This window comes from Protopterus annectens, chromosome 4.part1 (assembly GCF_019279795.1).
Source record: "Protopterus annectens isolate FY-2018-M chromosome 4.part1, PAN1.0, whole genome shotgun sequence".
In the NCBI taxonomy this organism is placed as follows: domain Eukaryota; kingdom Metazoa; phylum Chordata; order Ceratodontiformes; family Protopteridae; genus Protopterus; species Protopterus annectens.
In genome coordinates, this window is record NC_056734.1 from 535,281,787 (window position 1) to 535,308,969 (window position 27,183).

The following is a 27,183-nucleotide window of genomic DNA, read 5'->3' on the forward strand; positions in this document are numbered from 1 at the left end:
GCAATCAAGCATGCAATGTACGGAGTTATATTAATTGTGTCCAATTTTTTAATAATACCAGCATGGATAATAGTTTCAGAAATCTTGACCAGGTGAAGATAAGCATCATGCACAGAATGAAAACTATCTACAGCCTTGACCTAACCTTCACAAAACCAAATTGATTTTTTTGGCCTAACCTCATCAGTACATGAGCTGCCTGTGCCATGTAGTCTGTGCATGCATGTATGCTTCCCCACACGCACCAACAGGGGCAGCCATCACTAGCTTCTGTGGCAAATCCACTTCTTCCCATCATTAGCTTCCTGCATCACAATGGCCATCCAATCTTCTGCTGAGGATCTGTCATTATGAGCTGGGTGAGAACCACTGTTCCTTACCCACATAATGGGCACACTCATTGTCACTTCCTGTGCGGTGAACCATGCAAAACGCTAGTCGAACTTGTGTTGCCTTGGCTGTTGGCAGGGCTCTGCCACTCTGCTTTACTCTTCTGGTGAATGCATCCTACATTGCATTTTTAATTCCTTCTGCTAAAAGAGAGCCTAGAAGTTTACTATTGATATTCACAAGGGAAGTTGGTCTGTATTTTGTTGAGTTTATTATTTTTTTCTTGTAATATTTTGGGGCCCTTACCTACAGTGCTGACCTTCTGTTATTTCTTCTCAAATGTCCCATTCATTCCTTCATGGGAGGCAATAGTTATGGATATGGTGGACATTATATAGAGACTGGGGAGGACATTTTTTTAATGCTAAGGAATACTAACTTGGATGGGGAAGAACAACCCTACTTCCTAGGAGGATGTGTGTGTCACAGTGCTTCATGGATGTCCATCTGTACTCCTGTGCATGTTGTCAATGAGCATTTCTCTCACTTTCACTAATGTAGCACACACATTGGGAACCAAGCCCTCCAGCATCTTTTAGATGGTACAGACAATAGCAACAATCTTCTCAAGTAGGGAGAGCATACATCAGCATCCAACCCTCCCAATGGCTAATCCATATGGTCAGCAAGCCCCGTAATTGAACATAAGACTTCTGGGTCATGGTCAGAGCTTCATCTGTTTTTGCCATGAAACTTGTGATGGTGTAGACTTTTTGGTGCCATGATGATCAGTATAGTGCCTGAGAAAAGAATGATGCAGTACTTAGAAAGTTTTCAAGAAAGCTTTCTGCATTTATGTGAGCATGCTAAAATTATCCCTTCAAGTTTCATGCAAACAAATTTGTACAACATAGCAGGTATACATCTGAACTGGAGTATTAATTAGCTTTTCTCATACATTTGTTATTTAAAAGTTGAACATTGGCTGTATAATTATCCATCAGTTGTTGTTGTGTCTTTTGGCTTTTCCCGGTTAGGGGTCACAACAGCGGAGCTCCGGTCCGCTAATGATTGGTAGTTGATTTTTACATGCCGAGTTACCAGCCCTGATGCACAACCTTCAATGAAGGTAGAAGACGCTCTAGCTGAGAATCGAACTGGACAGCGTCTTACTGTGAGGTGACAACGCTACTGCAGCACCACCACCACCGCGGGTTATAATCATCCATCAGTGCAGATCATATTCGATCAATGATCAGTGCAGATCTTAGTAACTGAAAAGTCGTACCATTCCTGAAAAATCTGATAACGATAGTGATGTCTTCCAGTTTGTTATAAGTAACATCTCTGCATACAGTGAAAAGCATGATCTTGATGTGATCATTCAAACTGAATATTACAGCTAGATGATATAAAGGATTATCTGATCATCATAAGTAACAGACCTTTTAACCTTTCTCCAGGCTAGCTCTTCTAGATTAAGCAAATATATTTCCTTGACATTTTTTTTGTTATCTTGCCTTCTGTGTTTTTAAACTATGAATTAAGTCATATGGCCCATACTGAGCTGTGTCCTGGCCCTTAAAATGCTGCCATAACTCTTTTTCCATACTACTGTGGCTGGCAGGGCTCTTGCAACACTGTTCTGGAGATTATCATTTCAGATACTACAGTTCCAGTGGGTAAGAACAACAAAACCGTGACACCAGCTTCGGAAGTAGAAATTAACTTTTTTTTTTTTTTTAACATCACTCGTTTGTACAGTATGCAGTGGACAGTGTCTCATACAGTCTCACTCCTCATGCATGGTGACCTTTAATTGTGACTCTGGTGGCTGACCACTTATTCCTCAAAATAGCCTTTTCTTTATGCAGGCAATCTTGCCCAATGACCAGAGCAAAGAGTTAGGACATATGTTGTTAGACTCCATGTTTATGTTCCTTCACATTTAGCACAATAATCTCCGGTTCCTCTAGTCCCATTCTCTCATTTTCCCCATCATATGACTCTTATGTCTTTATGTTCATACTGTATGGATGTACTTGCACTTGTTTCAGTCTTTCAGTTCCCTTTACATGAGTCAAAGTTTTGTACCTCTTGCTCATCTGCCCTACATGTATCCATTGGTATATTGTGTCTTCTCACTTAATGCACTTCTCTGGTATCTGCTATCATTATTTCCATTTGACTATTGTATATTAACATTAAAATGTATAGTTCTGTGTTAAAAATGACAGCATATCTAGTGGCTCTGTGGCACAGAAGGACAAAAGCCCTAACTGTGGCTCAGACAACCTGGACTCAGCGCCAGATATGGAAGCCAGAGAAGCTTTAGTGGGAGGATGAAAGTGAGTAACCTATGCTGGCTCACCTGCGCTGGTGCAGAGAGTCTGGACTACTGTACTGCTGATCTTGAGGAGGCTAAGGATTATGTCAGACCACAGATGACATGTGGGTGTGTCAGTGGCTCCACAGGGCAACATGCATAAGAGGTAGTCCTCAGCTCATGGGTTTGGAAGCATGCCTGTACAACAGGACATGTAACAGACCTTCTACTGTGTATGCATCATCCTCCTCCCCAGGGGAAGGGTTAAGGACTAAAAGGAAAGTTCATAAGCCTGACATAATTGGTGGTCTTCCTAGGCCATTGATCCTAATCCCCGGAGGAAGGAATGGGCTTGTGTCAACTCACTATTAAGTGGATAGGCTGACTAGAGTGAAGGTGAAGAATCAAGGCAATTGTTTAGGGTCCAAAAACAGATAAAAAATATGGCATGAGTAAATAATGTCAGACTTCAGTCTAAATTTTGTGAAAAGATTAATATTTGCAATACTTAACACCATTTGTTCATGACATCTTGAAACTTGACATAGACAGTGGATTTCTAGTTTACAAGACCGTGTGGTTAGCAGGGACAGTAAGACACACTTTTGAAAGACTGATTAAAGTAAATACTGCTTTCATTTCAGTTTTGAGTAAACTGGCAATGCACTGGAAAAAAAACAGTGTTCGATGAACTAAAGCAGCAGTAGACTATAGTCAATATATAATTTCATGTTTTAACTTTTTTTATAGTAACTGAGTGACTATGAAGTAGTAAAAAATATAATTAGATGAAACTGAAAAAAGCAATGTCTAAAGTAAGATTTGGAAACGTAAATTGAATAAAAGTGGTAGTTTACTACTTGCAGTCTGTTATTGCTCAGACAGGTTGCCTGTTTTTTTATTTTAGTAAATGATATACTTATTTTAAAATCTTGTAGCCTCTATTATTTTCTTATTCAGTTCCCTATTGTTACTCACCTAAAATCTTTCTAAAATGAATATAATTTTAAACAACAAAAAGGCTATCTGTAGCACAAGTCATAAAATGACTGTAATAACAAAGTATTTTTTTCTGCAGTGAACACTTGGAACACATGACTGCTGAAAAGAACTTCCTGGAAGCTTTGGAAAGGTAAGCTATTTAAAGATATTTGCTGCAGTCTGAAAACATGGCAGTGAAATTAAATACTGTAATTGTTGTGGAAGTTTGAGGTGGGTTTGGCCTAATGAATAGTGTCTTCATCTCAGATGATGGTTTGATTCTGACCTCAGGTTATTGACTAGGCTTAAAATAGGCCCTTCAGAGTAGTTAGCCTAGTATTCACTTATGAGTGTTGAAAATGCCAGTAATTAAAACTATGTGTAGTGGCATTGATCAGTTCCTTGCTGAAGTAAGCAGGCATTTAGCTGCAGTTTTACAGGAGGTGTCCTGTGAAAACTTAGGTCATTATTACAACTCTGAAAAAATCAAAGGGACTTGTTCAAAATGCAGAACTGTTTGATGTCTTTCTCCTAATATATTATTGACTTTATCAGTTTACTGCATATTTTATAATTTCTGGAATTTTTTATGTTTTTCCAGGATCTGCATCTCTGCAAAAGGACTTGGGATGAGTGTTTATTTTACACGGTGCAGAATTGTCATACTTTTAGTTGTTCATTTGTTCTTCGAAGCTGTGTTACTTTCACTTTATTTCATGATATTTAGTCTTATTTCATGATATTTAGTCTTCTCAAGGATGAATAGATATTTAATCTTCTCAACTGATACTTCATTACTTTGCATTTAGCTTTGAATTACCTTTCGAACATTGCTGCAGTGGTACTTTTTCATGACTTCTTTGTATGTAGCCTTGTTATCCTGGTGGTACTTGCAGATTTTTGGAACTTTAGAACACCATGTTACTTCCAACCATTGTGTGTTGTATAAATGGAACATGTTGGTGTTTTACATTAGAATTACGGATTTTGCTGAAATGCTAGATTATGGAGAACGGCTGTGATTCACTTAGGCGATCCATTGCCTCAGGTTAAGTTAGCCGTTTCTATTATGTCCTCCTCCTGTCCACTGCTGGATCATCAGGGGGACAATGATGTATATAACCTGTGCAATGTGAACTCCTAAATCTATCATTTAAGGTATGTGGCACTGTTTTGACTGTGGTTTGCTATCATCCTGATGATATGTTGATATCATGCAGAAAAGCAATTTAACTATTCTGCTTCGTGAATAAAGTGTTGTAGCATATTTTTGCATGTCTAAATATGTATATGTTTTGCAGCATATACTTGTATCTGTAAATATATTTGCTTATTTCTTATGTGATTCTGTTCACCCTGGCTGTGCTTGCATATGGTACAATGAAATCAGTGCACTACCACAATAAATATAATAAATAAATAATAAAGTCACTGTACCCTGTAAAAAAGAGCTATTGGTGACGGGCAGTACCGAGCCTGCCTCAGTGTTTCCCCAGGAAACCGCAAGTTTATATTATGCAATAAGGAGCCTCGTGTGTCTTTCTTCAAAGAAGGATAAGCAATTGAATACTCGTTGTGTTATGCTCAGACTACTGTGGTACAAACTTGGGGCATCCTAGTATGTAAGCTAGTGGAGAATGCTGGTCTACTTTTATGTCCAAATCTCCTTATAATAATAGCATTGATTACTCCAAAATCTTACAGTTGTCCAATAGATGCCATTCCTCTTTTTTTTTTTTTTTTTGGACTAACATTCAGGAGGGCAAGTCTTTTCTGACCTTTGTTTCTTAGAGTAGATGATTTGTGTTGTACTTTCATTGTTTCTTCAGCATTGTAAAGCAGAACATCTTGTAAAAACAAAGCAAAAGTTGTCATTTTAGCATAACTAATTGTACTTTTTATATCAGAGCTACTTTGTTTTTACACAGGCTTTAATTAAAAATATGTAGACTTAGACCATTTAAGAAGGCATTGTAGCAAACAAACAATGCTCAGGAGTGTGCAGCCCTACTGGTAAACCTGTCAGTGGCTGAACACCTCCTGACTTTGGTTGTTTCTGGTTTCCAAGTTGTCAGCTTTTACTGCTGCCTGCACATACATGAAACATAAACTTGATGTCCTTGTATATTCTTTTTTCTAGCAGCCTTATTTTAGAGAAAGGCACAATATTTGAACCCTTAACCATCTGATTTTCAGAAGGCTGATGAAATGCAAAGCATTAGTAGTGTTTTATTTTGTAATAATGCAGTTCATCAGGTCATTAGAGTGAGCCAAGATCCATAATCATGCATGCTTTATTTACTGAGCTTGAATCAACTTTTCTTCCACATAGACCTTTCTAAGCCGATGCAAAAGTTGTCCAGAGTTCATAATGGCAACTGTGTCCCCAGACTGCATGACAGATGAGGTGCTTGCGGCTTTGTGTTTCAAGTTAAATCAGTAGCGATATATAAATACAGAGGCTAGAGCATTTCATGACCACAAAAAGTAGTTCTAAGTAAATACTGTAATGTAATAAAGCAATGTTCCAGTGCCTCAGACTCATACCATGGTTTCCACAATAAGATCATCTTGTTCAATAAATGGTTTAGAAAATTGTCATGTAGCCTTATATCATGACCCGGACTTCCTAAGATAAGAACTGCTGGCCAAGCACCCATTGTTAATTGCAGGATAAATGATGACTCAGTGTAGCTCTGAGAGTCTATTTTCCCCATAGATATGCAGCTGTCATAACTAGTCAAGAGTTGAGACAAAATATGCCACTAGTCAAAAATGAGAGAGAGAACAAAATCCAGGAAATGAAATTTCATAAATTATGCATGAACCAAGTTATGCAGCAGTTGCTCATTGCCCCAGGCATAGATCCGCTGTTTTCCGAGGACAAACACCTTTTTATGTTGCCCCATGCCTGCCAGCCATCATGATATGGACTTCATCCAAGCATCCATGATCAATTTTGTGGCTCTGACTCTTGCTGCAGCAGTGAATGTGTATGCCTAAGGATGTGATAGCCTGCTGTGCCTTTCCAGTGAGCATGTGTACTCTCCATTGCAACTACCATGCAGGCAAACATATGTCCCCTGCCTAATATCCCCCCATGGCAGGTACCTCTCTCAAGTGTGTACTGGTATTGTTGCAGGTCAGAAAACCTATGTCTCCCCAAACTGTGTGTGCTGGCATTGGCTGCCGAGTTCTGCTCTCCCTCACTGGCTAATGCAGCATATGAGTCTCTAGTTAATCCCACATTTTCTTAGTCTTTGCCCATACTTTACTACTGTCACTAGAGAGCCAAAAATCCAAACTTCTTTTTGACTGAAGCATTCTAAAAAGATGTGTTTGTCACATGATTTTTATAATGGCATTATACGCAGATATATTTGTAAGTGCTGGAGTGACATTGATCCAGTTCATTGGACTCTGTACTATGAATTTGTTCTGGTATATAGTCTTTATTTCTATCCCTCTAAAAAGGCTGGCATGTCTTTGCAAAACCCCAGAGTATGCACCGTTAACACCTCTTATATCTTCTGTCTGTGTTTGCAGATATACTTTTCTAAATCGCATTTAGTAAACTACAATGATTTATGCCATCTCCAGGTCAATGTACTTAACCAATACTACTTAAAGTTAATATTTTTAAAAGGAGAGTTGTGGTTTTCCATAACTCTAATTGCTAGCTTCTGATTGCTTGTTACATTGAAAAAATAAATTGATATACACAGTCCAAGTAAAATGTTGATTGTTTTATAGCACCTATCATCCTAGATGTACAGAAACTACTGCATAGCAAAGGCCCAGATAGATCTAAAAAAGAAAACACTAATTCATCTATTTGTTGAAACGTGTGCACTCCTTTATGGTAGGATTAAGGGACAAAATGACAAGAATTATAAAGGTCAGAATCTTTAAGTGAAACTTTCTTACACATTTCATTGTAATATACACAAAACCCACATTTTCTTTCTGAAATTAAGATTGCTTGTACTCAGGCCACAACTGAAGGGCATTTATGAAGATATTTAATGAAGTACAAAATCATTGCCATTTAAAAGGAGTAGTTCTGTAGGAACTACATACTTTCTCTGGAGCCACCGTGTCTCATTTGATTAGCTAAGGTACACATATAGCAAGGCAGTTTCCTCTTCGTGAAGTACATCAGACTTCAAACTCACAGTCGTCAGGCTGCAGAATCACATGTGCAAACAGACTAATAATAGATTATAAACATCAAGCTAATAGAAGTGGGGCCAAAGATAAGTTTACAGCGGACTGCCAAGAGCTGAACTTGCATGGCTAACATTGTTGTCCAGTAGTTACCTAGCTGACCCCTCTTCTTCAGAACATGGCAAAACATTTCTCTGGAGGTTGTTTAGAAATGCATGCTGCCCTTGAATGTTACACTGTGAAGCATAGTACCAGCTTACGGAATCATATAATACTACAGAGCTTCTTAAGCTGTCTGTTTCCAAGCAAGCTACCGGCCATTCTGTAAGTTGGATATTTACATTTTTTATCTGTTTACTGTTTGGTATGGTTGCAGCATATGGCTAAAGAACTGAATCTGTACAACAGATAATGCAAGACGCAATCTGAACTGTTCATGCTGTGTGACGCTGAATCATATGCAGATGGCTGTTTGTTTCAATTACTCCACTTTTTGTAGCATAACTGCATTTGCCACTGTCTGTATTGTGAAGAACTGCACTTGGTTAAATATGTGATCCTTGGCCTTGTTGTGTGTTAAGTTTTACTATTCCGTTTAGCACATATTCGGAAGTAGCACAGTTAGACAGTGAGTGGGCTTGTCATATCTTATAGGGGTGCAAATGCAACCATGGAATGCACAAGTTTATATAAACTACTTTATAGAAGGTACAGTGTGCTGTATAAGCTGCATTGTTTATTTGTAGTTATTAAAATTATTATACTTTAGTGGAATATTGTAAAGTAGAATAACGGGGTGAAATCTGTTGGGCTGAAGTTATTGTACAGGGGATCCCATAATGCTGCTTCTTAAGTACCTAATCCCCCATAGTTCCCAAGTGAAGGAAGTTTTTATCAGTGTGGTTTGTTGGCGCCTAATTGTTATCTGCTGAGTAGTTTAACTGCAGCTGTGTTATTTCCCCATAGGAAATCTTTGACACAAACTACAAGGATTCAGATTTGACTTATGTTTCCTACATTTTTCTAATGGTTTTGCCATTCAGTGCTAAATACTACCTGTGGTAACGTAGTGCTATTAATCTGTTACAAACTCTTCACTGCACTCACAATGTATAGCATCTGCTAAATAAACAGCTGATAATATCATGAAAATACAACTGCAGGTGGTAGCAGGCTTTAATGTGTATCTCCTGGAGCTGTAGTCTTTGGAATTACTACTTATGTAAGCAATTAAAAATAAAATAAACTGTAGATGGACCGTATACATGTTCTCAGCTAGGAATATACACTGGGATGAAACTCTGCAGTATTGCTATATTTATGTAGCAATGTAACATTAACTGATTTATTTCTGCTGAAATATTTCATGTAAACCATAGAGCAGAACAATATTGCCATCTATAACATCTTATGTGCAGCAGTTGTGCTTTATTTGCATACAGCCAGAGTCACATGCAAGGCTGGACACATCTGCTACAGCACCAATCTTGCAGCAGATGGTGTACCATGATATGTAGTAATCATCAGCAAAGCCTCAGGAACAAACAACGTTTCAACATCTTTATACAATTTTAATCATTTTTATTATGTAGAATGCAGGCAGAAACATGTAACATAACAAATATCCAACTACTTCATATTGCAGCCCTCTTCCTCTTCCATAGCAACAGATTAAAAATTTGGTCATTTCTGTTTTAATCATGATTATTTCTGATACTTGTAGATAAATTGCCAGAAATATAATAATTTTATGATATGTGTGCTCAGTGGTTTAGTATGTGATAACATCGGTTTTAACTGTTCCTAATAGCAAGATATGCTATAGAAATGAAAAGGATACAAGTCATTATTCCAAACTGCAGTAGCTATGTAATGTTCAGCTTGGATATGCTATAGAAATGAAAAGGATATAAATCGTTATTCCAAACTGCAGTAGCTATGTAATGTTCAGCTTGGATATGCTATAGAAATGAAAAGGATATAATTCGTTATTCCAAACTGCAGTAGCTATGTAATGTTCAGCTTGGATATGCTATAGAAATGAAAAGGATATAATTCGTTATTCCAAACTGCAGTAGCTATGTAATGTTCAGCTTGGATATGCTATAGAAATGAAAAGGATATAATTCGTTATTCCAAACTGCAGTAGCTATGTAATGTTCAGCTTGGATATGCTATAGAAATGAAAAGGATATAATTTGTTATTCCAAACTGCAGTAGCTATGTAATGTTCAGCTTGGATATGCTATAGAAATGAAAAGGATATAATTTGTTATTCCAAACTGCAGTAGCTATGTAATGTTCAGTTTGCTGTACAGAAGAGCAGCTCAGCATTTAGAAACTTGCAAATGCAGGCTGAGCCCAGGTAGTACTGGCCCTTGATAAATACAGGTCTTCTAACAAACTGGGCAGTGGAGTAGGTGATACTGAGTCAAAGGACCCACATTGTTCTTGGATTATGCCTTGTTACATTCGTTAAGACTCTGTCACTGTGTCACACATTTAGAGTAGGCAGGTCTTGTAAATATTATGATGTTTGTGATATGCAGGTGCTCGTAGTCTAATATACCTCCTTAATTCATAGCAAAAGGCAAGAATTCATACATATGGCTCACTGCTGCAGTGAGTTCCGGAATGTTTAGTGCAGGAAATGGCAAAACAGCATGGTGAACACCATCCTCTGGCACAATGTTTGCAGTCACAGGCCGAACGCTTCCCTTTTCTGGAATTGTGGGTTCAAACACTGTAGTGTCAACCCAGTCTTCATCTCAAGTAAACACCCCCAAGTTCCTTCCAAATATTGATTAGCATGTCTTCCTATAACACCTTTTGTTTAAAATATCAATAAGCACACGTATTACTTCTTACAGATATGCAGGTCTGCAGTTTAGCACCACATGGTAGAGGATGCATGTTGTCATGTTGAAGGCTGTGGGAACTAAGTTAATTTTCTTCTCTCCAGATAATAAAATGTCAGTTTGATTAAGTGTAGTATTTTGTAATGTATGAAACAAATTCAGCTAATGTGACAGTTGAACTGCTGTATTATTTGCTGTGTGTTACTTGTTTCTGAGTTTGCTGAAATGCAGGTGCAGTTGTCTTTTTCCCTGTTTTGTGATTGCATTGCTGAGAGTAATGCAGTGGAACAAGCTTTCTGTATAGATGATCTTTGCCCTTTTTCCATGGTTGTGCAATAATGAAGTTAGTATAGTTCTCCTTCTAATTCTTCTTTCGGCTGTTCCCGTTAGGGGTCACCACAGCAGATCAAGTGTTTCCATTTTCTTCCTGTCCTCTGCATCTTGCTCTGTCACACCAACCACCTGCATGTCCTCTCTCACCACATCCATAAACCTTATCTTAGGCCTCCCTCTTTTCCTGTTACCTGGCAGCTTAATCCTTAGCATCTTTTTCCCAATATACTCAGCATCCCTCCTCAGCACATGTCCAAACCAATGTAATCTTGCCTTTCTGGCTTTGTCTCCAAACCTTCCAACCTGGGCTGATCCTCTAATGTACTTATTCCTAATCCTGTCCATCCTTGTCACACCCAGTGCAAATCTTAACATCTTCAACTCTGCCACGTCAAGCTCTGCCTCCTGCCTTTTTGTCAATGCCACTGTCTCCAACCCATATAACATAGCTGGTCTCACTATCCTCTTGTAGACCTTCCCTTTCACTCTTACTGGTACTCGTCTGTCACAAATCACTCCTGACACAATTCTCCACCCACTCCATCCTGCCTCTACTCTCTTCTTCACCTCTCTTCCACACTCACCATTACTCTGAATTGTTGATCCCAAGTACTTAAACTCATCCACCTTCCCCACCTCTACTACCTGCATCCTCACCATTCCTCTATCCTCCCTCTCATTCACACACACATATATTCTGTCTTAGTTCTGCTGACCTTCATTCCTCTTCTCTCTAGAACAAATCTCCACCTCTCCAGGGTCTCCTCCACCTGTTCCCTACTCTCACTACAGATCACAATGTCATCTGCAAACATCATAGTCCATGGGGACTCCTGTCTGATCTCATGTGTCAACCTGTCCATCATCATTGCAACTAAGAAAGGGCTCAGAGCTGATCCTTGATGTAATCCCACCTCCACCTTAAACGCATCTGTCACTCCCACTGCAGACGTCACCGCTGAAATACTACCCTCGTACATATCCTGTACCACTCTTACATACTTCTGTGACACTCCCGACTTCCTCATACAATACCACAACTCCTCTCTAGGCACCCTGTCATATGCTTTCTCTAAATCCACAAAGACACAATGCAACTCCTTCTGACCTTCTCTGTACTTCTCCATCAACACTCTCAGAGCAAACATTGCATCTGTGGTGCTCTTTCCTGGCATCAAACCATACTGCTGATTACTAATCATCACCTACCTTCTTAACCTAGCTTCCACTACTCTTTCCCATAACTCCATACTGTGACTGATCAGTTTAATCGCTCTGTAGTTACTACAGCTCTGCACATCACCCTTATTCTTAAAAATCGGTACCAAACCACTTTTTCTCCATTCCTCAGGCATCCTCTCACTTTCCAAGATTTCATTAAACAATCTAGTTAAATACTCCACTGCCATTTCACCTAAACACCTCCATGCTTCCACAGGTATATCATCTGGACCAACAGCCTTTCCGTTCTTCATCCTCTTCATAGCTATCCTTACTTCCTCCTTGCTAATCCACTGCACGTCATGATTGACTATCCGCACATCATCCTTCTATATTTTCTGAATATTTTCATGATGCAGCTGAGCCTTAGTAAGCTACCTTCTACCTCCTTGACAAATAGCGCAACAGACTTTGATTTATGTATGTATGTTAATCAAGTTGGTGAGCTGGTCTGAGGCCCACTTTTAGCAACAACCTGAGGCAAAAGACAACGACCAAAAATATTTAAATTAGTATTACATGAACCTTAACAAAACTAGTAGTAGTACAAGAAGCAAGCAGCAGTCTGGGAAAATAAGCATGGTCATTTCTACTGCAAGTAATGAGGTGACTGTAATGACCAAAACATTAATACAATGAACTTCTATTCAGTGGTAGATAAAACAGGCTTAATCTGTGCACACGTAGTCAATAATAACATCTGCTTAAAATCAGTAAGGCTCAAGTGTTAGTAAAAAAGGTGTGCTTACAGTGATCACTGAAAAATTTACGTTTATTTGCCTGTAATAGCTTCATGTATGAAACCTTGAATGTCGAGAAACTAAAGAACCCAAATATTGAAAACTAATGCCTAGAGCACATAAGGGCAAAAAATTAAATTCTAAATGTCTGTTGCAGGGATGTAAGCCATGCTCTACCACTCCCCCCTTGAACTTAAATATACAAACTCCAAGGTTACACAAACATGAAGAAGGAAGAACTCTCCTAAAATAAAAGTATCCCTGTCAAAGCAGACCTAGCAATTACACCAGCAATGAAACTCTAAGGAAACCTGCAGTCAGTGCTGTCTTCCTCACCATGTTGTGATTTAAGCACTAGACTTTTAAGAAAGTTCACCTCGGCTACCTGCAGACATGCCACTCTAATAAGCAGTCATTAAGGTCAATTTCTCTTGTCTTGTGGAGTCGTATTCTAGTTAGTAGGTACAATTTTTAAAATGCTATCTTTCAAATAAGTAGATTGGACGGGAGCATACGTAGAATGATGCCTTTGTTACCCCAACATGAGTTTAATGACAAGCTTATTTTTAGTTTATTTGCTAAAGAAGAGAAGCAGGAATATATATCATGGCTATGTTGTGCAGGGGGATATAGCCCTGTTTGGGACCCAGATGATCTAAGTTTGTTTTACAAATCAGATGTTGGAAGAACTGTGGAGGAGTGGATAGGAAATGAGTGAATATGGTTTGCCCATCGTGGGGTGATGGTGTGTTTGCTAGAGCAACTGTTCTGCTACTCTGGTGCTAAGGGCAGAAGTCCAGAGTGGAGTAGGTTGTGGCCATCCCAGATGGTTAAGTAATCCTTGTCTGTGTATATGAAGGAGCATACACGCATGCATTCACAAAAGTGGGCTATTGGTAGTCCCCGCCCTGATGGGAGGTGCTGACATTACCACTAGGGTTGTGATTAGAACTTCAAGTGGAAATCTTCCCATTAGTCATATCCTGCTAGGTGTGTGCAGGGACACAGCCATTTCTGGACAGCTCACATCCTATGTCCATCCCAAGTATGGGGAGTAATGGGCTGAGCCTCATGAGACGAGGTTTCATGGTCAGCTTTGGGAGGGGGAAAAACCTGAAAAAAAAACATAAGCAGTAGAAATTGCTGATGAGCTTAGAAGTCAGATAACTTAATGTGTGATTTCGGCTGTCACTGGAAGGCATTTACCTGAATTTATTGATTAATAAGATGAAAGGTATATAACAAAAAAAAAACAACAAAAGATGGGTGATGTTTTAACTCATTCACTCCAGTGGAGCTCAGGAAGTTTGCACTGTAACTTCCAATGGGCAGAACCCAAGCCTTTTGACAGAATCAAATTATTTCCTTGCATTTCAAACAAATGTTCATATCTCTGGAACCATAGGGATTACAAAAGAAGTATAAATGAAAAACTCTTCAGCACAAACTATTTTTATAGTATTATTTAGGTTCTAAGTTTTAAACTAAATTATATAAACCACAGTAAACAGTAACTATTACATTTGTAATATTTTGTAAACAACTTACAATATCTCAGCAACCACTCAAGATGCACATTTCCTGTCTCCTGTCAGCAGCATTTTATTCATCTAGTTGGGAGCTTTCATTTAAGTTTAAGGAGTTCTGTCTGTGTTACGTGGTTGTTGACATATTTAGGAAAATATGTAAATTATGTCTATATAAATTGATATCACAAAAACAACAGTTAGTATCTATTACCTGCACTACACAAAGGTCAAATATTACTGCAGTTGAGTTTGCTATTGTGTAAACTTTAAGATGAAATCTTGTAGACCACTGCAGACAAATTCCTTCCAAGAAAACACTACGAATAAAGCCAATGTTCTAAAAACTTCTTTATTGCAAAAAACCACCAACTTCTTCCTTCTTTTAAGATGAAATCTTTTAAAACCTTTATTGATGGAAATATGAACAAGCAGTATATGACACCTAAAGACATCAATAGGAGTTAACTGCAGATGCACCTGGAGGCGTCACTCGGATGTAATGAATTAAATACTTTTGTCACATAGAAACAGCTGTCATTTTTATTATTCTCATAAGTTATTTTTCTTTTTCAAAGCATTGTTTTTCTCTTGATACCAACATCATGTTATATGGGTCCTTAACTACACTGTATTGTCCCTTATGTTACTCTCTCACTTCTCATAATCCCATCACAGAGACCAGTTCTCATATCATGGTTTCAAATATGACCCATCTGCAGTTCTTTTAATGCTTCTTTTAAATCCTGTGAAAGTGTATTGGAACCTGTCAGTCTCTTCAGTCACTTTCCCATCTTATTGCATATATCACATCCCCAGTGACACTGTAGATAGCATAATAATCCCAGTATTATCCTATAGTATACTACAATACATGATGCAGTCAGTTTGTTTTCAGGTTTTGTGTGTGTGTGTGTGTGTGTGTGTGTGTGTGTGTGTGTGTGTGTGTGTGTGTGTGTGTGTGTGTGTGTGTGGAGTCATTTCTTATCTAAACTGTGCTTCCAGTTCAAATTTTCCATAGACTACTTTTCATTTAAGCCTATTTTCCATTTATTTATCCTCAGCTGACAATTAAAATTGCATATTAAAAGTATATTAATTTTAAAATCTGAATACTGCTTTATCTCTCCAAAAAATATCTACCCTGTCTGTATTAGAACTTCCATATATAATTAGCAACATTTAAGGCTCACATTTTACATTTAGATCTACTATAAGTGCTTTCCTATCTTTAACTGCAATTATGTCTAACACTTTAATATCACAACTTTTGAGTTAAAAATCCTGAATATTCAGGTGCTCCATCCAACACACTTGTTGGAAAAGAAGCTTTTTACTTTCTTTGGTAAATTCCACATGTATACGTGTGTGTGTGTGTGTGTGTGTGTGTGTGTGTGTGTGTGTGTGTGTGTGTGTGTGTGTGTGTGCGTGTGTGTCTGTGTGTGTGTGTGTGTGTGTGTGTGTGTAAGTAAAATGCCCCAGTTAGGTATACCTGGTGGTTACTGTTACTTAGGCTAAAACAAGAGCCTGAATTCTGTACCCATACCACCACTTGTGATTCAGGAAGTTGAGTCCATAGCTCTCAACTGTCCAGATTTTCATAGAATATTTGGCTCATACTTTTGGTCTTTTCCTCTTTAAATTTGTGTTTTTTTGGCAAATCAGTGAGAAATGTATTAACTAAATAATGATAGCTCTTTAAGTTTCAGTCTTCCTATCTTTCAGGAAACGCATGGTAACACAAAACACTTTATTTTAGCAACCATCTAAGATCATATAATCAATATTTAAAGTGTGTCCCTGGTTTTGGGCCTTTGCCACCCCAAATAAATTTTGGCTTTTTCCAGATTTCTTGTGCTGTGAAGTTGAGTGATTTAGTTGATCGTCAAGTGAATTTTACAAGGAGTTGAGAGCTTCAGGGTAAGAGAGGTTTAATGTTACTTATGCTAAGTTGTTTGCATTGTTAGTAGCACAACAGGTAGTATACTTCCTTTTGATGTAGAAGGCCGTGGGTACTACTCCCACAATATGCAGATGGAGCGCTGATACTGTACTGTGTTGTACTTTAATGGGAGTGGATGCTGCAGTCCTATGAATGTCCTCCCTTGGAGGAATTACTTAGTAACTATGAACCCATTATCACTTTGCCATCCATTCCCCATTGCAAAATTATTAGCTTATTTTTTAATGTAGCATAGGCAATTTATTCTTCAAGGCCAACAGGCACTTTATTTGTAGATGAAACAATGAAATATAAAGTTGTTTGCTAGCAGCAATCTCTTCATTAGTTACAGATCCCTTAAATGTGGAATTATTTAGATGACTTACTTCTGCAGAGATTTGTATATTTACTGATACTGGTGGATTGTAATGACAAGAAGTTTGAGTGGCCTTTTATGGCTGAAATTTTCTGAAATGGTAGTTTTGTCATTATTTGTTCATACATTTTGTTTCATTGCTCACTAGAAAACATCAAAATAGGGGAAGAGTCCAGTCACCAATGGTGCTGAGACTTTTTCTGTTTGACATATACATCTCAAAAGTAAAGGGAAATGCCAAAGAGCTTTGGTCGACTAAGTTTGAGATGACTGCAAGCTAGGAGCAGTTACTGAATCCCCAAATAACTTAAACATCATGCAGGAAGGTTTGTCCCAAACAATAACTGGTGCCAGAATCATGAATTGAAACTAAACGCCAAGAAATACATTATCGTATCCTTTGGGAAGTCATCTACTCCAGTGAACTGCCAAATTGACAATGCCCCCTGAGAACTGACCCAGTTGTTTGGCATTTGGGAACTTGTGTGTACAGTGATCTAACTTTTGACCAACATGTGCCCAAAGTCATAAGAAAGTCTTTCTATATTGTACAGCTTATAAACAAATTGATTGCGACTAGGTCTAGAGATGTTATTGTCACCCTTTACAAAGCCCTCATTAGGCCAATCATTTTGTATAATGCCCACTTTGTCATGTATCTGTCCAGACCCATGCAACAATTGGAATACCCACAGAGATACCTTACTAAAAGTATACAAGTCCTAAACAGTAGGTCTTGCATGGACCCCCTCAAAGATTTATCAGTATACTCCGTATCCTACAGAGCGCTTAGAGGTGACGTGTCTGGCATACAAGGCATTCTCTGACATAATACAAATGGACCTTCTGAACATCAGCATGTCAAATGGCATCAGAAATACTCAGTCCAGGTATCTAAACTGAATGTTGTGGAGGGATAGATATATATCCAGAACAGACTATCCATTCAAGTAAAACAAAGCTCATTCCTGTCCACATTCAAATGCAACTTGGATCTAAGGATGGGTAATAGAAAATGTACTCCAGGATTACCCCCTCATGCCACTAAAGGATAGAAGCAGTCTCTAAATGCTGCATCCCTTACATGGGTCCCCTCAAATTATCTACAGTGTGATCACATTTATTCTCACTAGGGCTAATATACATTTATCAGGCATGGGATAGGTAAGACGAATCAAGAAATGTTAATTCAAGCACCAGAATGGAAACTGACTAAGCTTAATATGTCCTCTAAGTGAACCTATGTTGTAGTAGTAAATAGTTTTCAAAAATTGACCTTTTTAGATCACTAAGTGCCCCTGTCACCCTCTGCCTCCCAGTCTTCAACAGCTTCCGGTATCTGCCCACTTCTCCTTCCAACTCAAACAGAAATTTCTCAATAATCTAGTAAAAACCAGATTTGTTTTTAAGTATTATATCTTCATACCATGTTTCATGTAGCAAAATTGCCTCATCTTAGTTATTATTCACTGCCCCTTCTTTATATTACTCATGAATGCATGTGTCTTCATCAGGAGATAACATAGATAGCACCTCATCTGCAGATAGTTCACTTAGATTCAAAATGTGTATCTCCTCTATTTGCTGCATGTCAGAACACCTTTTTTCTTTTATTACGTCCCTTTTCTCCATAATAATTACATCTCTTTAAAGGGTGATCAAGTAATAAATGTGTAAAATCTTTATATACAAAATATGGGTTGATTCCAATACTTAAGCATATCCAGGCATCCATTAATAAGTATCACTTTAGATAAATTCGACAAACTGCCATGTTTAATATCATGCGTAAGCCATGCTTCCCTTGCCTCTGTCCATATATTACATTTATCTCTATGTTTACTAACATCATTTACCATTGAACATTTTTCATTAAGTAACTTCCAGTGTATCTGACTTGCAGGCCATCATTTTGAAGTTGGCAATAAGCTAAAATTAGCCAAGGAGTGGACATATTTATTCTCCTACTAAACCTGGTGGCTGATTAGCATTGCAGCACACCTATAGCTGTTCATTTTAGTACTAGATTTTGTTTTTACTCATACTATTCGTCTTTTTTTCTGATAACAATCCACACAAACTCTATCTTGACTACCTTTACTAAGTCCTGTAACTATAGCAGAATACCTACTTCCTAATTTCCATATCTCTTCCCGGATTCACTGCTGTATCCTTTGTATGTCTTCTCACAGTGATTGAAGTTGAAATGTATGCTGAAGCAGTCATGGGGAATTAAAGTTTGGTCATATTGTATGCTGAAGTAGTCTGCTGCCTTACAAACAAAAAAATAAACACTCCAGAAACAGTTTTACTGGAAACGTTTTCTCTACAGAGTCACTCCAAGATGCCGCAACTGCATTGTAAGGCTCCTCTCCATCCAAAAGTTGCATTAGTTTTAAGTTCCACCTGTTTCTAACTCAGTAATTGCATTGGTTTATCATGCACATCATTTTAATTGGTCTTGGAGACTACTGGCAGGTGAAATACCATATTATCCTCCATCACAGCTTTCCCAGCATTAAGTGCAGATGTCATGCTTGCACTCTGCTTCACTATTAGCAGCTCTCTGATTCCTCCTAGTGAGAATAGTAGGGAAATTACTCCAGTGCCCTGTCCAAGTCAATGTGAATGACACCTCAGGTCTGCCATGAAAATAAACCATAAGCAAGGTATGACTAACTGTGTTAACAAAGCATGAACAAATATTTCTTATTTAAGATTCCTTTTCATCTCCATAGAGTGCCTTTATTTTCTTGTTGCTTAGTTTGTAGGGCCATACTTTCAGCTGTCATTGGTTACAAATATTTCAGTTAAAAATGTATTGCTGTAAACAGCTCATGATAATATCAGTTCTTTAGTGTGGCCAGGGACAGATCCAGCACTAGGCAACCTAGGCAGCTGGCTAGTGCATGGTGATGGCTGGAAAGCACGCCCATAACATTAATTAACCAAAAAAAAAAGTTTTCCCACTTTCATTAAACATTTAAAAAATGCCTTGACTTGGCGTGCTGAGCTGCTTTTTTCCTGAACTGTTTAACATAAAAAATAATTGACCAAAAAATAAAAATAAAAATACGGCAAGAAAAACTAAATAAACTAAAAGCATAACTTTAATGAATAACTGTAACACTAAAAATTTGTTAAGCATTTTCATTCAAGCCCAAACATCATCAGAATTTTATTTATTTTATTTCAGTGGTATTTTTTTATGTTTTTAGTCAATTTGTCTTCAGATTTTAAAAAAATCCTTTGCTTTAGCCTGCTGTGCTGCTTTAAGGGATGAACAATTGCAACCAAACTCTGTGCTGCTTTGGTTGCTTTCAGCCTTAACCAGTGAAATAACTCACACACATGCATGGTGATCTCACACCTGTTCTGGCACTAGATCTAATTTTATAACATGAATAGAATTGAACAGCTGAGTGGGCATATTATGCAACAAACAACAGCATTTTATGGCCAGAAACAGTCACGAGCTACAGAGGAACAAAGCTGTGTATTAAGTGCCTGTATGCAGAGTAGTCTCACATTTGTTCTCTTGTGCAAGAGATTTAATTTTACAGCACGCTTGGGATTTTTTTTTAATGCAACAGACCACAGATATGAGTTACAGAGTGAAGGAGGAATAGAGCATTTTCTCTGTTTGTGTAAGCTACAGGGGGAGGAAGGAACAGGTGTGTGTGTGTGTGTGTGTGTGTGTGTGTGTGTGTGTGTGTGTGTGTGTGTGTGTGTGTGTGTGTTTATATGCATAGACCACAGATATGAGCTGCAGTGGGAAAGAGGAACATGGAACATAGCATTTTCTCTGTGTGCTTGTGCTAAAGGGGAAGAAGGAACAGATGTGTGTGCATGTTTGTATAAAATGCCGTAGTTAGACAGGGCAGTTTACTTATGTTACTTGTTCACATTCAAACCTTGTACTTTGACTACAGAAACCAAGAGCCTCAATGTTGTACACTGACTGCCAGACTTTTTTCCCCATTACAAATGTCAGTCAATTAGAATTTCGCAATTTTTTGTTTTACGATATATATATGTTGATGCAAAACCTGTTCTGATAACTTTATTAAAGTGATTTAAACTGGTCTGCTTTTATTTGTCTCCACTTTGCAGAACATCTCTGATTTTGCCTCATATTTATACTCCGGCCTTTAGAAAGTCACTTAACTAGACAGTGCTTTTGGGTAACTGGAAATATGGGCTAAGTTTTTCAGTGGTCCCCTGGACTGCAAGCCTATTAACTAGAACATATGAACCAAAGTAGTTATGGTGCAAAGGAAGGAAACTAATTGTAAACAGGAGCATCATCACATGAGCCACCTTCTTTGGATGTGATCTTGTCTATGAGTTTAATGTAAATATTTTAACTATGAACACATTTTTAATTTAGCTTGTTTTTTTGTAGATGCACTGTTGTGAAATAGACTGTGTTTGGGCTACAACAGTTTGTGCAGCACTTAGTGCAGATGAGTGAGGTTATGAGCTGTTAAAGAGCTGCTTTCTATAGTACGTAGTTTGATTCCTTCAGCCTTCATTTGTTGTGTGTGTGTGTGTGTGTGTGTGTGTGTGTGTGTGTGTGTGTGTGTGTGTGTGTGTGTGTGTGTGAGAGAGAGAGAGAGAGAGAGACACTGCCAAATTACTTCACCATACAGTACTCCTGAGCAGCTCCTTAAAAGTGAAACATGTCCAGTGGGCTGCCCCAGGCTGTTAGCAAGTGGTGTTATACATTTGTCTTTTGAATTCCTGCACCCTTCAATTAGTACTTTACTATATGCTGTTTTACTATGAACCCTGCACATCTCTTGTGGTTTAATAGGCTGCCAGATGCATTTTCTCTAAATGTGAGTTTTAAGGGAAGAAAAGTTTGCTTTTTCTGATGCTAAGTCTGTTTTCAATGTGAGAATGGCTGTTATGTTTAGAAAATTGCTGTCGCTGTGTTTTCTGTAAAATTAGAAGTAATAATTTCAATTGAAATCCAAGTGTCTGTGATAATTGTAAAACCAAAGAAAAACATAGTGTGTACACTGACAGGTTTGTTGGGTCTATATCAGATAGTCAAAGTTCTGTAACTCCGAACATCTAATGGTCGAACCATTATGTTTGAAGTTACAGAACTTCGACTACTTAAAAAAAATAAAAACACAACGGACAAAAAAATTAATTGTAAGCAGGGGGCTTACTTGGGGCTGCAACCCCCGCTACTTAAATATACCAACTCCGAGATCACACCAGAATTAAGTGAATGGAAACCTCCACTTATGGAGATTTCCATTCAAACATTTGAACTTTTACAAATTCGAACGTATGGTCTCGACTACATGTGGTTCGAACTTGTAAAAGTTCAATTACTTGATAGGAATCCAGTTTGATAATTTTGTTTTGTTTAGGAAATAGCTATCAGTGTATGTGCTATAACAATTGAAATAAAAGTTTTAAAGTAAATCCACATCTCTGTAATCCCTATTAAAGTTAAAAAGAAAATAGTACACGCACTGTCCATTTTGAACAGTGTTTATGGTAACTGGGGATAGATAGCCCAGTAATGGAACACTGGGATGGTTGGGGCAGGGGGAGGCTGGTCCATTACCCTCCCTAGGGCCCCATTTGACCATGGTCCAGCTCTGAATGTAGCACCATGCAAGAAGCACTCCTGTTGTTCTTCCTCGGCACAAGCTAACATATAATTTCATTTTCGCAATAACCATGGTTTCAACTCTTCCCTGTGTTGTGAGGCATGTATTGCAGAACAGTAATACCCTTGTGTGCAGTCACTCACCCCACCCTTGTAAGTATTTCTCCAACATTTGAAACTTTGACGACAAGATAATGTGTGGACAACATGCAGGATGTGATTATTTTACATGCACAAATGCACAGACACAAGACAATCCATAGTAGCTATCACAACAAGCATTTGGTGCTGCACCCTGAAAACTCTGCAGAAGGTGTATCAGTACCTGCTTTTGTAGTCATCCAAACACTGCTTCATGGTCAGATGGTAGAGGGTGGTCAAATAGCTCCTTGCCCACTCCTCACTGTTGCAAAGTTATTTCTGATTAGGAGAACACGTTAAGTGAACATTAAGTTTCTGCTTGTGTAACTAATACCAGCATAAGTCTGTGAACACTTTAAGGTAATCCAGGTGCATGCTTTGTTACAAGCAGCACTGCACTGTTTTCCTACATGTGCCACCATTTCTGAACAAATATAATCCTGCTTTTGTACGAGTATAATGGAACAAACTGCATCGCAGGTATCTTCCAATAATTAATGTATCTTAACTGCCTGGGTCACTTTTGTAACAATGTCATAGTCTGACTGTTTGTCTTATGTGTGTGAGTACCTCTTTACTATGACTTTTAGACAAAAGGAAGAGTATTTATTGCTTATTCGTAGAATTTGGTACTTATTGTCTTATACTGGCATTTTATGTATAGGTAACAAAAAACTATGGCTGGGTAGATGGATGAAAGGATGATAGCGTTTGCTGTGATAAAGGTCATAGATCCAGTATGGTCTACCCGGACAACAGAATAAAATGAATAGCTATTCTGCTTATTGCTGAGACATAAAAAGCCACAAATTCTGAAAGTGAAATGGATGTCAGGGTTTACTGTTCCCTGCAGCTCACATAACACAAAAAACACATGCATGTGTTTGTGCATGAAATGGTAGAAACAATCTCCAAGTAGTTTCTTGCTTGTACTCACTGCTAACCTTTCCAAGTAATGTTCCAGAGTGCAGAAGTTATGTGCCAGTAACTTTCATAAAAGCAGTCATTTGCTTCACAGAAATAGTAATTTCATGTGATTTATAGTGCACAGACAAAAAAAAAAAAAAAAAAAACATATGGCTGCATCTGAGATGTTGTGACTTGGCTTTTGTTACCAGTAAAATTATACTATATGTGCGCAGAGTGAGTTGGTGACATTTTTGGTCACAGGTCATGTTGTTGGCATGAGAAGCTGTCTAACAGTCTTGTCTGTAAATCTCACCCCCTCCCATTAGACTCAGTTCATACCTAAAATGGAGTTATATGTTTGCATTCTGAAACAAAGCCCACTCAGTAGTTCGTCTTACACAAGAAAATTTATAATGATATAGTGGGAAGAATTCATGTTGTCAGTTTACTGCTGGCTGACTTAATTCTACTACCCTATTAAACTTTGAAAGAGTGAGCAAAATCCCAGAAAGAGCCACCAGGTCTTGACAAATGAAAAATCTTCTCAGTGCACATTAGCTGACTTACTGAAATGAAAGTAGCTTTTGTGCACAAGTATTGGGGAGCCACATACCATTTAACAACATCAAGGTGTGCTCATTGGGTGTATGTTCAGTGTGTAATGAGAATTGATAGTCGTATATCAGTAGTTTAATGTCACAAAAGCAGTTAGTATGTCCATGCTTTTGGTGTTATTAAACATAAAGGTGTTCTATTGCTAATTACAAAATGAGTCCAAAACAGATTCTTGGAAACACCTTCACTGAAATGGTAAAAACAAAAACAGAAGTGGCTTTAACTGCAATCTAACCACCAGGGTATCACACTAGTTAAATAATTGTGGTTGTTACTGTCAAAGGTCAACAGATCAAAGACTTTTCATTCAGTTCCAGCTAACCATTTACAATTTTTACAATACATGTTTTATTTGGGAAGGTTCAACCCCCCACCCCCACCAACCTGCCTATGTGTTACAACTAACTAAATTATCAAACCTCAGGATAAATTATAAAATAAATGCTGTATACAATTCCATTCAGTTAGTACTGGGTGATGTTTCTTCATTTTGTCCTCAACAGACCAGAAGTATACCTATGAAAAGAAGTATAAATGGAATGGGTTGCCATGACTTGATTTTGATGCATTGTGCCTTCTTTGGGAATTCTGCATTGACCTGTTGCCATGATATAGTACTGTACTATGTGCAGTGAGATCTTCTTCTCTGTGTTTTGGATGAGACGGGCTTCAACATCACAATTCCTGTCATTAAACCAGCCCTAGTAATGAAAGGCAACTTAGTTTATTTTAAAGGTATCCCCCTTTTTGAAGCGATAATTTGGAATAGATATGTCAGCGATGGCCCTCCATACCAGTTTCATTCTGAAGGAAATCTCTGCTGATTTTTTTATGCATTTGTTTAGCAGGCTGTAATGTTTCAGTGTGAACCTTACCCTATAGCTTCTCTAATTACTGCTCTCCTATTATTCTATATATCTCAAAACACTTTTTTAGCTACAGTGCTGGTACTATCTGCTATATTTGCTCACCTATACAGTGTTAATTTTCAGACCCTGTAGCAAGAACCCAAGCTACTCACAGGGGCAACTTAATTATACTAACTTGTGATATTCCAGTTGCATAAATCACTTTATCCTCAATATTGTAGTCTATCATTGTACTCCGATTTCACCATGCTCATTCTGTTATCACCTGTGGCATATGCATTGTATATACTGATCATGCTGACCTGGTGCATTGAATGTATTATGTTGTATATTGTGTGTGTTGTATGTCTTAGTGTGGAGCTTTTCTCACTGGGCCTGCAGTGAAAATGAGCTCACTAGGATCCAGTGGGCCATCCTGGTAAACAAATGCAAATTAATAAATAACTGTGTGTTCATAGTATAATGAGAAGTGAGCTGTATGCCAGTTATATCTAATGAGAAGTGAGCTGTATGCCAGTTATATCTAATGAGAAGTGAACTGCATGCCAGTTATATCTAATGAGAAGTGAGCTGTATGCCAGTTATCAGCTAACTTGCACACCTTTCTTTATGTGGACATTCTTTTGATCACAGCTTCTGATGATAGCATACAGAGGATGGTGCTTACGTGCAGACTGTGTAGGAGTGCGAGTTTCATTAGTCTGCTACTTGTGTATATTGATGATGTTTCTGAATTCCATTCTATGATGCTTCCATTTCTACAAAAGTATGTGTCACTGCAGTTGGTCTTCGTTTTTGGCAATGCCTCTGCAAGGAGGATTATCTTGTGTTTAAGGTACTGATGGTGTCTTGGTCATGGTTAGCCGAATACACGGATGGTAGTATCACACCAATTGTTGCAAAGCTTGAGCTGTAAGGTCATGAAATATTTGGTGATGTCTAGAAGACCAACAGGAAATTACTTGAGCAGTTTGATTTACTTTTTTTCTTGATGACAAGGCCAACACTGTGAACATGTGCGTCTTTAGCAAAATTCCATTCCAGAAGAAGTTGAACCTTCCACCCACTTCTTTTACTTGGTGTATGTATGTATGTCTGTGCGAGTGTGTGTGTGTGTGTGTGTGTGTGTGTGTGTGCGTGTGTGTGTGTCTGTCTATACATATATATATATATATATATATATATATATATATATATATATAGTTAAGAAAGGATAAAAAGATGATGAACAAGCCATTCAGTGAAAACTGAAAGAAAGACCTAACCATACTTCTTCACTGTGTAATATCGTAAACGTCCTGCAGTGGAAGCTCATAGGATATATAGAAATGCCCCTTAAGGACATACCAGTGTTTCAGCTACATGGTTTCTGAATGCCCATGACTTTTTACTTTTTAATTCTTTGTAGGTGTATTTAGGCCAGAAAAGCCAAACCCCATTAGCTATAGACATGGCAATGTGTTGGTCTTTTTCTGGCCTCATCAGTACTGCATAACTGGATTGTTTGGCTATTCTTTAGAAACACAGAGCTTAAAATTGAGCCTGATGTCTAAAAATATTAGGGTGTCTGCAAAATATAAAAATTAATATCCAAGCCAAATGATAAGGTCACGCAGTCAAACCATTCAATAATAACTACAAGAACTGTCCAACCATCCATGGGATATATGCAAACTGTTTCTTAAGGATATTTTAGCCACGTGGCTTCTGAATGCTCATGACTTCTTGCTTTTTATTTCATTATGGATGCATTTAGGCCAATAAAGCCAAACCCCACTAGCTGTAGACTTGCCATGTTTTGGTCTTTTTTTCTGAGCTTGTCAGTATTGCATATGTGGACTGTTATTTTAGAAACACAGAGCTTAAAATTAAGCCTGATGCACATAAACATTAGGGTGCCTGGGAGATATCCCAAATACCATCCAAACCAAAGGGTAAAAAGGTCACACTGACAAATATTTCAATACAAAACATCAAGAAAGGCCTAGCCAAGCTAGAGTCTTCATTATGTAAAAACGTGAACCTCCTGCAGTAGAGGTCCATGGGTTATATGCAAATGCCCCCTTAAAGATATACCATTGTTTCAGCTATATGGCTTTTTAAGTGTTTAAAGGTATGTTCAGGCCAATTAAAAAAACCCACCAGCTCATAGACATTCCACGTTTCTGTCTTTTTCAGTCTTCTTCAGTGTAGCATAAGTGGATCATCTGGCTATAC

The 27,183-nt window shown here is 38.0% G+C and overlaps 1 protein-coding gene across 1 annotated transcript in view; it reads left to right on the forward strand.

Moving 5' to 3' along the window:
• LOC122801246 (serine/threonine-protein phosphatase 2A regulatory subunit B'' subunit alpha-like) overlaps positions 1–27,183 on the forward strand; it is a 1,986,253-nt gene that overhangs the window by 844,016 nt on the left and 1,115,054 nt on the right. The window contains exon 3 of the mRNA XM_044070799.1: positions 3,735–3,788. The gene's annotated coding sequence lies outside the window, so the exon portion shown is untranslated. The remainder of the gene's footprint in view (positions 1–3,734; positions 3,789–27,183) is intronic.